Source organism: Phasianus colchicus, chromosome 3 (assembly GCF_987193195.1).
Source record: "Phasianus colchicus chromosome 3, bPhaCol1.hap1.1, whole genome shotgun sequence".
Classification (NCBI taxonomy): domain Eukaryota; kingdom Metazoa; phylum Chordata; class Aves; order Galliformes; family Phasianidae; genus Phasianus; species Phasianus colchicus.
In genome coordinates this window covers 83,114,965-83,128,728 of record NC_143438.1, presented here as the reverse complement: position 1 = coordinate 83,128,728, position 13,764 = coordinate 83,114,965, and the positions used below count along the sequence as shown (strand labels likewise).

The 13,764-nt window shown below is 44.1% G+C and overlaps 1 protein-coding gene across 3 annotated transcripts in view; it reads right to left on the bottom strand.

The window, feature by feature from the left end:
- The window catches only part of ZHX2 (zinc fingers and homeoboxes 2), a 66,715-nt gene that overhangs the window by 34,275 nt on the left and 18,676 nt on the right, over positions 1–13,764 (bottom strand). For 2 of the 3 annotated variants that reach the window (XM_090137958.1, XM_031591179.2), the window contains exon 2: positions 3,774–3,839. The gene's annotated coding sequence lies outside the window, so the exon portion shown is untranslated. Of the gene's footprint in view, positions 1–1,099; positions 1,866–3,773; positions 3,840–13,764 lie in introns of those variants that run through there. The other variant, XM_090137959.1, reaches the window with a different exon arrangement.

Below are 13,764 nucleotides of genomic sequence, written 5' to 3'. Positions count from 1 at the left end.
CATGGGCTGCTTGCCCCCACCAGACCAGGCAGCCCAGGGCCAGAGCCAACCTGGCCCTGAGCACCTGCAGGAACGGGGCACCCACAGCTCCTCAGGGCAGCCTGTGTCAGTGCCTCACCACTCTATAAGTGAAGGGTTTTTAAAATTGCTGGGGCCTGTCCTGCAGCAGGTGCTTGCCTACTGCCAGGCCCCGTGTGTGGAGTTGAGTCATCAAGGACCCAGGCAACCTTGATTTGAGGAAGTGGAAGCAGAGGCAGAAGCGTGGCTGCATGGCTCAGATGGAGCCAGTGACAACCTTCCTTCCCCCAGCAGCTTCATTTTGCTCTTTTAGCCTCCCCTCTGCTCATCTTTTTCTAATGGAAAAAAAATACCTAATCGCATAGTTATTAATCCAAGGGAATGTGATGAATATTACAGCATTTGTACGCCAGCGTTGGTTTCCTGCTGCTTTGTTTGGGTGTCACAGACTGTGACTATGACAACCGCAAGCAGTTATTGGACTGATGTCATTTGTGACATCATGCTTAATGGAAAAGAAAAGGAAGAAGAGACACGACCAGAAATACAAAGAATGGAACAAAACCTGCTTTCTTCTCTTTTCCTCACTCCTCCCAAGCCAGGTCCTGGAAGATGGCTGCACTGGGGCTGCTGGAAAGCTGGAACAGCTCTGGCGTTAGCAAAGCCTGGGACGTGCTGAGCACTGAGGAAAAGCTGCCCCCGGCTGTGGGATGGACGTGGATCTGATGTCATATGGAGGAAATCTCCTCACCCTCTCCTGGCTGAGGGCCGAGGGCACCGTCCAGAGCCAAAGCCCTGCACAGAGTGCTGCCACACACTGCTGGCATAGCTTTGCTTTGCTTTAGTACAAAGTGTTTGTAAATTCACCGCTCAAACTCCAAATAACAAAAACCAAGCCTGCAGCCCTCAAAACCCATCCAAATCATATGTGGCAGAGAAGGGCTTCCTGCAACAAGAATCTCCTTCACAACACACGTCCAGAAGTTCCATCAGAAAACAGTTCATTTTTCCAAGCTTTTTCAATCCACAAAACATGCTTCTTTGCCCTCCACACTCCCGTGCCAGACCTGCCATGTCTCACCAGCACTGATGCTGCAGCCTGTGCTGGCATCTCCTTGTCCCCTGCACAGCATCCCAGTGCGGAACAGATGCCACTGCTGTGATGTGTCTCCCTCATAGAATCACAGAATCGTTTGAGTTGGAATAGACCTTTAAAGGTCATTTAGGCCAACCCTCCTGCAATGAACACCTACAGCTAGATCAGGTTGCTAAGAGCGCCGTCCAGCCTGACTTTGAATGTCTCCAGGGACAGAGCATCCAACACCTCTGTCCCAGTGCTCCACTGCCCTTATTGTAAATTCAGTCTGTCCCTTGCAGCAGGACAGTGTCTTTGAGAGCTGCCACGTGACACAAACTCTCTCCAGCAGGCAGGTAACACTCTGTGAGTGTCAGGAGATATCTGAGGGTGGATGGAGGAAAGCAGAAAAGCAAAGCAGCCTTCTCTCCCTCCTCCTGCCAGCACACCTTTACAGGCTGAATGCCCAAAGCCTTTTGCAGGACAACACCAGAGAGCAGAGATAAAGGAGATGAGCTCTTCTACCTCTGGTTTCACTTCCACCTTTTTGTTTCTCAGTTGGCATTGCCATGCTGCAGCCATCTCCCTCTGCACAGTTCCTCTTGGCTTTGGTCAAACAGCCTTTCACAAGCCAGAGCATGAGAAGACAGGAAAATGGGAATTTACTATCTCCTTTCTCTGCTGAACAACGATGCATCTCACTGCAATAACTTCAGAGTAACATCTGAGACAACATGAGTTACCTGGGCAGCTTCCAAGCAATTCTGCTTTATCTCTCACCTGCTTAACACAGCCATGATATATCAGAGCTCCTGCATCGCTGCTTTGCTTTGACTTAACAACACAGACAGCATTTGCGTGGCACCAGCACTCTGCCTTTGAAGAGCTTGAGCACAGCACAATCAGGTCCCCCTGTTTGCTCCTCTTGCAGCAGTGAGCACCGTGCGGGTGCATTCGTCAGGACTTCAGAGATGCTTGCAGAGCAGAGGCCAAATTTCAACACTGCCTACTTAACAGAGAATGAAACATCTGAAAGCAAACGTTGCCTGAACAGCATTCCTAATGTACGGAATTATGCTATACAACATGCTACACAGCACCTTTCTGCTGAATGCATCTTTCTAGCTCAGTCTCTACTCATCCCATCTCTCTGCAGCCAGCACAGTGCAGAGAACGAGGCCAGAGTCCCTCTGAGCGATGCTTTGTAAGCGGCTGACAAGAAATAAACCCACAGCTTGATTAGCAGCTCTCCTGTGGCAGCTTGAGCACCAAGGAAGGAGGAGAAAACACTTTTGATTCAAAGGGAGACTAGACGATGGACCTTAAAGAGGACAAATCCCAAACACCATCATGATCTCATGCCATTTTTCTCCCAGTAATAACGGGACTCATTGCTGGAATCCATCACAAAAGCTGAAAACAGGATTCCCTATTGCTGGGTTTTTGCTTATCCATTTCTGAATGCCTGCCAGTTATTTATTTAGCAATTTTTACCACGTCTTTTTTTTCTGAATGCTGATGGACTCCATTTCATTCCTGTTAACATAACAAAGCCCTTTCTTTTTTCAGGCTGATTTCAATTTGGGGTTTTATTCTGCTGTAGCCCAAATAGATTTGTGTTGGTGTAACAGAAAACAGGCTGTATGCCACCGAAATAAAAATGGAAACAAAATTCTGCTGATTTCCAAGTAACCATAGATTTCTACCACCAACAGAAGAGGGTAAAAATGGGATTGACTGATTTTAAAAATCTCAAAAAAAAACCCTACCCCTGTACAAGTGCTCTGATAGGAAAATGTATGGAAAAGCAGTGAATTCTGGTAATGCAGAAGGAAAACCCTTGGTGTGGTCATTGCTTCTATACATAACTATATAACTAGATACCTGTTTAGCTATATACATAACTACAATAGCTATGTATAGTTATATATATAGTGTGCATATATGTATGCACAGTATACATATACAAAATATACACACACATATATATGCTCTCTCTCTCTCCCCCCCCCCCCCCTCTCTTTCTAAGTTATATATATATATACACACATATATATGTATATACACACACATAAGATACTTGCTGAGCTGCTTTGAAGCAAGGAATGGAGCCAGGCAGGCAGATGTCTCACATGGTGCCAAAGTACCTTTGAAGTTCCTCGATCAGATCAGACAGGAGCCAAATATTGTATTGTTTTCTGTGTTGATGACAGGGCTGTGTTGCTGTATGCACGCACACACACTCAAAAACAATCTCATGGCAAATCCATGTTTTTCTCCCCTTTTGGAACATGCAAGCTTTCTTCCTGAGAAATTCCTTGCCTCAAGTCTCCATTAATGTTTTTTGCCTTTTAATGTCTGGTAGGGTTTGAAATCAACAAACAAGTTTCAGACAGTGCTAATGGTCTGTTCTATTGACCATATTCATAGTTAAATGCATTCATGTGGTTCATATCTGCAACAAGATAATTACTCAGCCTATGTGGTAATACAATGCTGACTTTATTTTGTGGGTTGCAAAGAGGTGCCAGAGACACACAACCGGTTCCAAAGTACTGGAGTTACTTGCTGTAAACAGTTCTAAGTGTCTTCTAAAAAAATTTCTTTTTATTCTTCCTTCTGTTCGAGCAAGCTCGGGTTTCTCACTTAAAAGGAAAATAGAAATAAAACATCTACTCACTGCACTGTATTTCTTACATCCTGGGAATTCAGCACTACTTTTGAAGGCAAGCAGAACTTCAGACACCTACAAAAGAGAGGGAAAGCTGTGTAAGTCCAGGAAAACTCGGCAGAAAAACAGCAAAACAGCAACCACCCCACTCTGCTGCAATTCAGTTGATTTGACAGCACCCAAGAATGCTGACTGATGGGAACTGCAGCAATGCCTCTTCCATGACTGCTGACAGGACCATGCAGATGTGCTCCAGGATGTCATGCTGCATACCTCAGGATCCCCTTGGGAAAAAGAAAATCCACATTTTCAAGGCCAAGCAGACAGCGGGGAGTGCTCATATAGGGATCTCCTGAGATTTGGCTGCTTTTGGGCTGGAAATACCCACAAGCATCTGCTGCAGCAGACACATACCAGAACTGGCTCTGGCTACTGGGAGCCTCGACAAAATGCTTCTGGCCCACTGCCCTTCTCCTCCTTCAAGGGACCCATCGGCTGGGTCCTAAAGCTAACATTGGTTTTCCTCACTTTCTATTTTTTTTTTCATTGTTTTCTTTTTTTTTCTGCAGATGGGAGGGAAAGGTCTGAGAAATGCTCTGCCTGAGGGTGAGGGAATAAACACCAAGGATATGTGAAGGAAAAGGAGTGGTCACAGGGTTATATCTGAGTGAAAGCAATACATCCAGCCAAACTCACCCCTCGTGTGACAGAAGCTTACTGATTGTTTTGGCAGTGCCTTGAACGCAACTAAAGCTGAATTTGAAACTTCACACACTCTGTGCTATCTGGATATGGAAAGGTTGGCTGGGAAACTTGACAACAAGTCAGAGAAATAACCCGAAGTCTTGTGCTCCTTTCCAGCAGGCTAGAGAGTCTGGGGCTCTTTTCAAAGGAATCACAGAATCATTAAGGTTGGAAAAGATGTCTAAGATCATCCAGTCCAACCATTAACCCATTTCAGCATACCCATAAACCATGTTCCTCCGTGCCACATTTCTTCAGCACCTCCAGGGACAGTGACTGCCACCTCCCTGGGCAGCCAGTTCCAGATGTAGCTTCCACATACAAGATACAACCAGATTTCATGAAAGAATATCAGAGCTACTCAAGTAGCCAGGAGCTACACAACCAAAAATGCTTCTTAAGAGCTCAGAACAGAAAAAACTGAATGTTTATTCACAGATAAACGGCAAACTGCTTCCCATTTTGCTCCACCTCAAAGTAAGGCTAAATGCTAGTTTCATCACATTGTAACAGAGAACACCCCTACCTGCCGAAGGGGTGGAAACTGCCTGGCACTGGGATTTTGGGACAGAATCTCCCATTCTCCCATGTTGTGCTATAATCCTAGTGCCAAGCAGCTTCAGTATTTAATGGGATCAGTTTAGTGATCTTATACAGAATCCACTCTCTGAAATCTGCCTTTTCAGTGCTGCGTCCAACATACAAGTGACTGCCTTGCTAAGAGGCCTCAGACTATCCCTGCAAATAAAATGCTTTTAACCACCAACCACATACCTACAGTGCTAAGTAGCCCTGTCGTTCCTTTCATCTCCAACCTCTAGTTAGAGAGTTAATTAAAATAATAAATGCATTACGTACAGTGTCATCGCTTTTTAGGACTGTATAACGAGCCTTTCACTTGTTGGTGCTTTTCCTAAAGACCCAGCTGGTGCAGTTTCTGTGAGGCTCTCAGCTTTAGAAAACATGAAGCAGGAAGAAATCTCCAGAGTGACTAAATCCAGCTCCTCGCCTTTGTGTTCTTACCACGCAATCCTCTTCAGAATGCACGGTAAGAAATTCTACCCCTTGCTGCTATGAAAACACGATTTAACACAGCAGCTCAGAAACAAGTTGGGAATATACATATACATATATATGCATACATATTTCAGATCTTACAGTCTCCTGGTGCTGGGAGATGTACTACTGCTTTTGAAAGTTTGGAGTGAGTGAGGCAATAGTGAAACAGGGAGTTGCAAACACATTTCACATAGAAAAGTCTTTTTTTTTTTTTTTTTTTTTTTTTTTTTTTTTTTTTTGCAACTGGTGGGTGATGAGTAATACAAAGAAATTGGGTCTTGCTCAGCTTTGTTCAACCTGAGCAGTCCTCCTTGAGCAGCTCCTCCTGAATGGACCAATGCAAACCGAAGCACCAGCCCGAGCCCTGCGTGGTCATTTGGGATGCTTGCCAGCTTGCCAGAAAGAAGTGGCATGCCACAAAAAAACAAAACAAAACTAAAAAAGCCCACAAATAAACAAAAAGGCTTCTAAAAGTATTTCACTTCATGAACACCAGCAGGTTCCAAACATCACAGTTCTAACCACCTAAAAATGGGATTATTTTTCACTGTTTGCAACAAGATTTCCTCCAAAAAATTGTTGAAATAACTTTAGTGAACTGAAATGTAAATCTGGAGCTGCTCTTAGGGCATAAAAGAGAAATAGTTGTACTTCTTAGCAGCTCGACAGTAAAGTTCCTCTGAGACTCTCTCAACCTAAGGAAATAATCAATTTTGCAAAAGAACATTTTACAAAGAGAAATGGAATTGGGAGTCCTGAAAGCACTTGCTTTCCCCAGCTGCACTTGAGTCAAAATAAAATAAAATAAAAGCCAAACTCTTCCTTGACCTCTTTTCCTGAAAGATGTCAATTTGGGAATTTAACCCCACAGCCTGCCTGCCCAAAACACTGATATGGAGCACCTCTAACACCAACCCTCTGCCAGCTGCCAGCAGCTCTGTGAGGCTTTGGTGACCCATCACCATGCTCCCACAGTGGGCTGCCTCATCGCCCAGATTTGGGAAGTCCCATGCTCTGGCTAAGGGAGATGCAATGGGTTGGGTTCTCACCCCTCTATCTGACCATCTAAGCTTGCTTGGCCATGCCCTGCCTGAGATACATGACATGAAGGCTATGGGACAACAACCACCCAAGTAAGCTCCTCAGCCCCGGGTGTCTGTATCTCAGGAGGCATTTATTAAGTTTTCAGACTAGCTTATATCTGTATTTCCCCCAGAACTACCATGATAAAAATTACCACCTTAGTTGAGCTGAATTACTTTGAGCACTAGAACAGAAATGCCTTCTATCAAATTAAATATTCACAGCTGTGTAGGAAAAGAGTGGTTTACAGCCTGGAGATTACAGACTGTTATTATGGCATGATTAGAAGACACAAGCTTTCCTGGAAGTTGTCTGTCTCAATGCACTCAAAATCCCCATTATCCTGGTGGGTCCTGAGCACCATAGTGTCTATCAAGGCACTGCTGTGTGTTGTAGCTGCTCCACTCTGGGTATTCAGCCAAGACTGGTGACCCTCTGCAGAAGGAAAGAATGCATTCATGAAGATCCCTCATTCCAACACACTTTTATAAAGCTTATACATTCCCATATGTACGACACATGCTTAAATAATGCAAGAATAGCACAGCTGAGCACAGATGCAGGGAGGAGAACACATGGATGGTACTTCTGGCAGTGTCAAAGTCCTACCCTGGGTTAAGCCAAACCAGTTCACAATTCTTCTGTTTGCAATGCAAATAATGAATGCACAGCTGGAAGGTTCAGTGCAAGGTTTAATTAAAATCATTACTGCTTCTATCTCTTAACAAACCCATAAGAGAAGTCCAGTTTCCATCAAATACCTGAATATGCACTGGACAAGCTATTAAAATAGAAAACATAGCCCCAAGGCCTCCAAGCACGTTCACCAGATGTTACATTGTGTGACTGGGAACACCCAATGATGCCTGAATGACCCTTGCACCTCTTCATCCCAAGACCTCATTTATGTCCTGCAGGGCACTCAGCTCCCCTTATCTAGCACTGAAATGGATGAGGAGATGAATGGCAGTGGCTCCACAGCCTCCCACGTGTGATGGGCATGGTAGTGATGGGTCAATGGTTGGATCAGATGATCTTAGTGATATTTTCTAACCTTAATGATTCTATGATTTTACAGAGGAAGGCAGGCAAGGCTGGGAGAGAGAAGGCTGCTGCAGCTTCTGGCATAGATGGGCATGGCAGGCAGTTCCTCTGAGGGATCATCCTCTCTATCCTGGCAGCATGACAGCCATGAGCACAAGGTTGTGATCCATGCTGCCTCTCCACTCAAGCCATACAGCCTTTCCACACTTCCCCTCCCCATGATATAGCTCACTGGGAACCAAGTTATAGAATCAAAATGAAAGAGAATGGGAAAGCACTGCTCAAAGTAAACTGTATTTACTTTTCAACACATTACTTAGCTGTGGATGTTAACACAAGACAAAGATATACTACTTTCTATTCTATTCTCTTAACTGTTTCTAGTTTCCTTCAACAAATCAAAGTGTTTTCTTGAAGGGTGAGAAATTTGTTTCATATACCATTCTCAATTTGCTACAAGGGCTTTGAAGAGAAGAATGCTTGGTTGTGTAAGAAAACTCAGTGATGTCCTGCAGCGTTCCGGCCATAGCCAATTTATTTGGCTTTTAGTAGAGTTGAACTATTTCACATTATTCCTATCCCTTGCCTTTCAGACTGTCACCCTCTGAATAGTTACCTATGAGGTGAGGTACCAAAGGCTCACCCAGAGCTGGAAAGCTGTCCTACTCTCTTTCTGCCAGAACCAGGACTGACAACTGTTTTTCACCACTGGTTGCTATAGTAGGACTACTGTAGGACACTTTTGCTACCCAGCATACGTACAGCGAAAATTTTTATTTCAAACAACCTAACTGTGGACTATTCATCTATGAGGGCTGCTCTGAAAGTCATGCCTCCTATTTTATAATGTTGGCCTACAATGTCAGAGTTGGCAGTAGTGTTCAGACTTCCCACCAATATTCAGTTGTGTGACAGATGGCAGCAGAGGGGCAGTCTGACAAAATGCTATCTGACATGGAAGTGTGTATGGAGTAAAAGTGTGTCACTGAATTCCTCCATATAGAAAAAATGGCACCCAATGACATTCATCAATGCTTGCTAAATGTTTCTGGAGACCAAACAGCAGATGTGAGCACAGTGGGGTGGTCAGTAGTGCATTTCAGTAGTGGTGACAGCAACACAAAAGATAAGCCACGTTCCACATGGTGATGCACAGCTGTCACATCATGAAATGAAGAGTGTCTTGATCAGCTCATCTGCACAGCTCAGTGGATTACAACCAGGGAACTGTGTATAGAGCTGAATATTAGCTTCAAAGTGCTGTAAACAATGGTGGCAATGTTGGAATATCACAAAATTTGCACCAAGTGGGTCTTACGAAAGCTCACACTTGAAGAGAAAGAACCCCGTATGCAAGTTTGACAGGATCTACTGAACCAATCTGAGGGTGAAGGTGATAGTTTCCTGGATCACATCATTACTGGAGATGGGATGTGGTGTCACCACTACAAGCTGGAGTCAAAACAGCTGTCCTAGGACTGGCAACGTGAATTCCCCATCAAAGAAAAAATTCAAGATGCAGCCCTCAGCAGGTAAAGTCACGTGTGCTGTCTTTTGGGACAGGAAAGGGCTGATGAAAGATGGACAGCATGGACAACATTTTCCTATCTACGATGCTCTCACAGCAGCTGTGAAACAGTGGGTCACCTTCACTGGTGCCTGTGGCATGCAGGCTCTTATTCACTGCTGATGAAAATGGTGGTGACTATGTAGAAAAAGGAGTGTTTTGTACCTAAGAATTTGCTCTATCAAACAGTGCTATTGTGCTCTCTTTACCTGTTGTATCTATGGAAATAAATAGGAGGCACTACTTTCAGAGCAACCTACATGCCACCTAGTTTTCAGCTCCAAGGAATGCCCAGCCCTGGTGTTCAGATCCATCCAGGTGTCATCATACAAATTTGCCGGGAGACACAGAGGCTGTCCTACACTGGGGATGCAGACAAGTATCACACACTCCTTCCTTCCCCCAACAAATATTTAAGCTCAAAACAATGGTGATGCTAAAGAGGAAAAGATCAACAGAGAAAGATAACTGCAGTGAACAGAATGCAAAAAGAATTCTAAATCCACACCAGCCACCACAATTTAAACGCATGTGCCAGCTTAGAAAGGACAAGAGTTACCATCTGAGATTCCCTAAAGTTGGGATCTTGCAGGAGCGTATGCCAAATGATGCAAACAGCAGTCAGTGAGCATCTCCCCATATGTGTACAAACCTATTTGAGTTAGACTGCAACCAGAAACATCACTAGCTGTTTTCACCACTTAGATTCAGTTTTAAAGCCTCCCAGTACTGTTGTTGGGTTTGGCCTGGTCTCTCCAGTTTCAGCCTGATTTCCTCACTAAATGACACTCAGCCATACAGCAGTCTTTCTCCTGCTCTTAATTCATTCCTCCTTTGTTTTCCTCAACTCCCAAGCTGAAGAGAGAAGAAAAACAACTTGGAAAAAAAAAAAAAAAAGGGAAAAAAAGAAGACCAACTGAGGCCAGCCAGCAGTTACATTTTGCTGCTATAAAAATAAATGTGAGAGGAAGGGGTTTCCCTCATCCGGCTGTTTAGACCATTCCTACTTTTGGCTGTAAGTATCAATGTATTTGCAAATCCCTGCCAAACACAGCAGCCGTCAGTGCAAAAGTGGTACGAGAAACAAAATGAGCATAGGGTGTAAATATAAAGCAAAAAATCACTCCGTTCAAGTAATGGTGTTTGTTTCTCAGCTGTGGAAAATCAGCACCAGTAGGTGCTGGTAAATCTTTTTATTTTCAGTAAGAGCATCTCTGTATTGACATCAGGGAAGCTGGAGCCGAAGCACCAGCAACCACTGCTCAGGTGCCAATGTCTTGCAGAAATGCTGTGAAAGGGGGAAAGTCTGCACATATCAAGCACTGAAAAATGGCATGCAAGGGCAAAACTGATGTTTTCTGTGATTGCCATGCAGAGCAGGGCTGGCATCCTCTTGTGGCAGAGATCCCTGTCCTGGTGCGGCTCCCTGGGCATCCCAAGGCTCTGCCTGACCCTAGGATCAAAAGTTTGATAGGAAAAACCCATGAACCTGTCACTTTTAGTCTGTTTCTCTTTGTCCTGAGGATTCCCAGCACAGCCTGGGCACTGTATCAGGATATTCTGTTAGGAATCAGTACTTTGAGTCCCATCCTTTCCCTCCAGCCAGATCTTAAATTTTATTTTTTAAGGCAAAGAATACAAAGAGATGGAACAAAACTTTCTCCTTGCAGCCTGCTCATCCTGCAGCCCCACCAGTCCGTCCTACCCCTTCATCACCCTCATGGCAGCAATGGCTGTACTAAACGTGGATTTGTTATGCCTCCAGGTCCCACATAACCAAATACCCTCTGATATTCTTGGAAAGCAAGAGGCAGGCTCAGGCTCAGGCACCGAAGCTTCTATACATATATTCAGACAGGACATTTTATCATTTCCCACTGATCTAAATGCATGTAAATTAAATTAAGATTTGGAGTCTTGTCTTGAAGAAAGTCTGCAGCAGCAGAAGCTTTTCCCAGCATTCTACCTGATTTGGGATCCAGGGCACAATTACATTTCTGAGCGCAAATCCACGTACTGCTTAAATGCATCTGCTACACACTCCAGGAGGAGAAGTTCCGAACGAAGGAAAATAAAGCTCAGTTCACATCCTACTGTGAATAGCTGTTGAGAAGAAACACACTTTCACCATTTAAAAATCAGATAAAAAAGTAGTTCATACAACATTTACCCTATCTTTCAAAATAACCTGCAATATGACATTAATTTCTTCCTTCTCATAATATATTTAATGAGGAGGAAAAAAAAAAAGCACACATGCCACACATGCACATCCCTTTATGTACACCCTTTCTCCAGTGCTCCTTGTTATTCTTCCAGAACAATTCTTCAAAGCTGTGGAGATCACTGTATGTCACCTTTTTTTGAAAGATCAGATATACTGCATCAAAAAGCATGCAGGAAAAGTTCTAGGGCATGGAACCAATTTCTGCACGCTTTTATCTGGGTCAGCTTTTCTATTGATTCTGCAAATACCATATCATTTTTTTTTTAAGCCAAGATTTTTTGTTGTTGTTTCAAAAGAAGAAAAAGAGAAGATCAAACTTAAGTCAAACACCCACCTGAGCCAAGGACTAGTTCTGTTGGGTGACTGCAAATCAAAACGGTAGATATAAAAAATAATAAAGTCTAGCTAACATTAAAAGAGCATTTGGATTGATTTCTAAATTCACTAAATACCATTTTCCCATACTACCTTTCTTTGTTATACACATTTAATCCTCACTGTTACATGCATGAGACAGCTGACAATGTCTAGGAAAGCTAATGTGAGGCAAGCACATGAAAAGCACTCACACATGTTTTATCATTAATGTATCTCTCCATTTCTCTGCCAAGTCTTGTTCCGTGGTTATGACCTATTTGGCACAGCTTCCAGCTTTGCTTTATGTTGTCTCATCAACCCCAGTGTCTGTCTTAAGGTGCTCTGTAACAGAAGTAACAAATAAGAGCTGGCCTTAGGTGATGAAAGGCTGGATTTTGTTCTAGGATATCTTGAGGTCTCTTATCACTTCCATCTGCACACACAGTTGGGAAATGGAGAAGGGATACTTCTAGGACAAAGCCTACCAACAGGTGACAGTCTGTAGCAGTAGCAACTTGAGAGATTGCTTGCAACTCCAGACGACAACTGAAAAAAAAATAAAGTAGTCGGGAAGTCTAATTAACTCCTGGTGAAAACAAAACTAATGAACTAACTGATTCACAAGTGCTTTTCCAGCATGCAGTCCTTTAAACTGAGATGCTTTTTGCATATTTTGATGGTGGTGGGAATAACTGGGAATAACTAAGCATTGCCCAAAAGCCTGATTAGCAAGTTTACTTCTGCTGGAAGCTAGGCGCACATTTTGGCAAGACTTGGTTTTGCAGGGAACCAGGCATGTGGCAAGTGGGGACATTTACATGAGTGCTTCTGACTCAGAGCTGGAGAAGGATCTGACTCAGCTAAGCATCTCCTTCCTGGCCCTGGGACACCAGCCTGGAGGATCACCAGGATGGATCCCTAAGCTCTGTCAGAGCTGCATCTTTACATTCCATTTTTCCCGCCTTGAGAGCTGAGATGGAAAAATGAGTCACAGTGCCCTTTACAGTAACTGTGTGATGCTATCAGCACTCCCAACCAAGCAGAAAAATGAATTTGGATACACGAATGACCAAACCCCAACACTGGTCCCCTCTCCCTCATGCCTCCCTGCTAAGCTGTATGTTCTCCGTTCTCCAGCACTTTGCTGGCAGCTCCATCTGGTTTTATTCCAGGCATCACAAGGTTATCATTACCCACTGCAATTTGAGGAGACTACTGGATACAGCTCCTGCTCAGCAGACTCACCCAAGGAGATGCTTCCCCAGAGCCTGCTGGTCTCCTGAGAATGGGCACAAGGGGCTGGGCTAAATCATGGAATCATAGAATCACTGAGATTGGAAAGACCACTAATATCTTCTAATCCAACCATCAACCCATACTGGTGACTGCTCTGGACTATGTCCCTCAGTGCCACATTTACCCTTTTCTTGAACACCTCCAGGGATGGTGACTCCACCGCCTCCCTGAGCAGCCTGTTCCAATGCCTCACCACTCATTCTGAGAAGAAATCTTTCCTAATTTCCAGACTTAACCTCCCCATCATCTTGGATCAGCCACCTTTCTGCTCCCCACCAAGCCATGCTCCACTCAAGCTGAAGTGCAGTTTCTAATACACTGCTAATTGCAGAACTGTTGCTGTATTATATCCAGACTTCTGCCTTTTGCTGTTATTAATTGATTGCTTGGAGCTTTGCAATCTTTCGAAGAAAACGCCTTGAAAAATTAGGCTGGGGAGAATCACATTAAACAGGGAAACGAAAACGTCTTCCTAGCTGTGCCGTAAAAAGTAGGCCAGGCTTCTCTCCGCCAAATCTCCATGTACCCCTGCAGCAGTAACAGTTGGCACAATTCTTAAAATACGTACAGGTTGTGACAAGGCCGGCTGATTAAAGACCAGCTCAGAGCGCTGGGAACGCTCA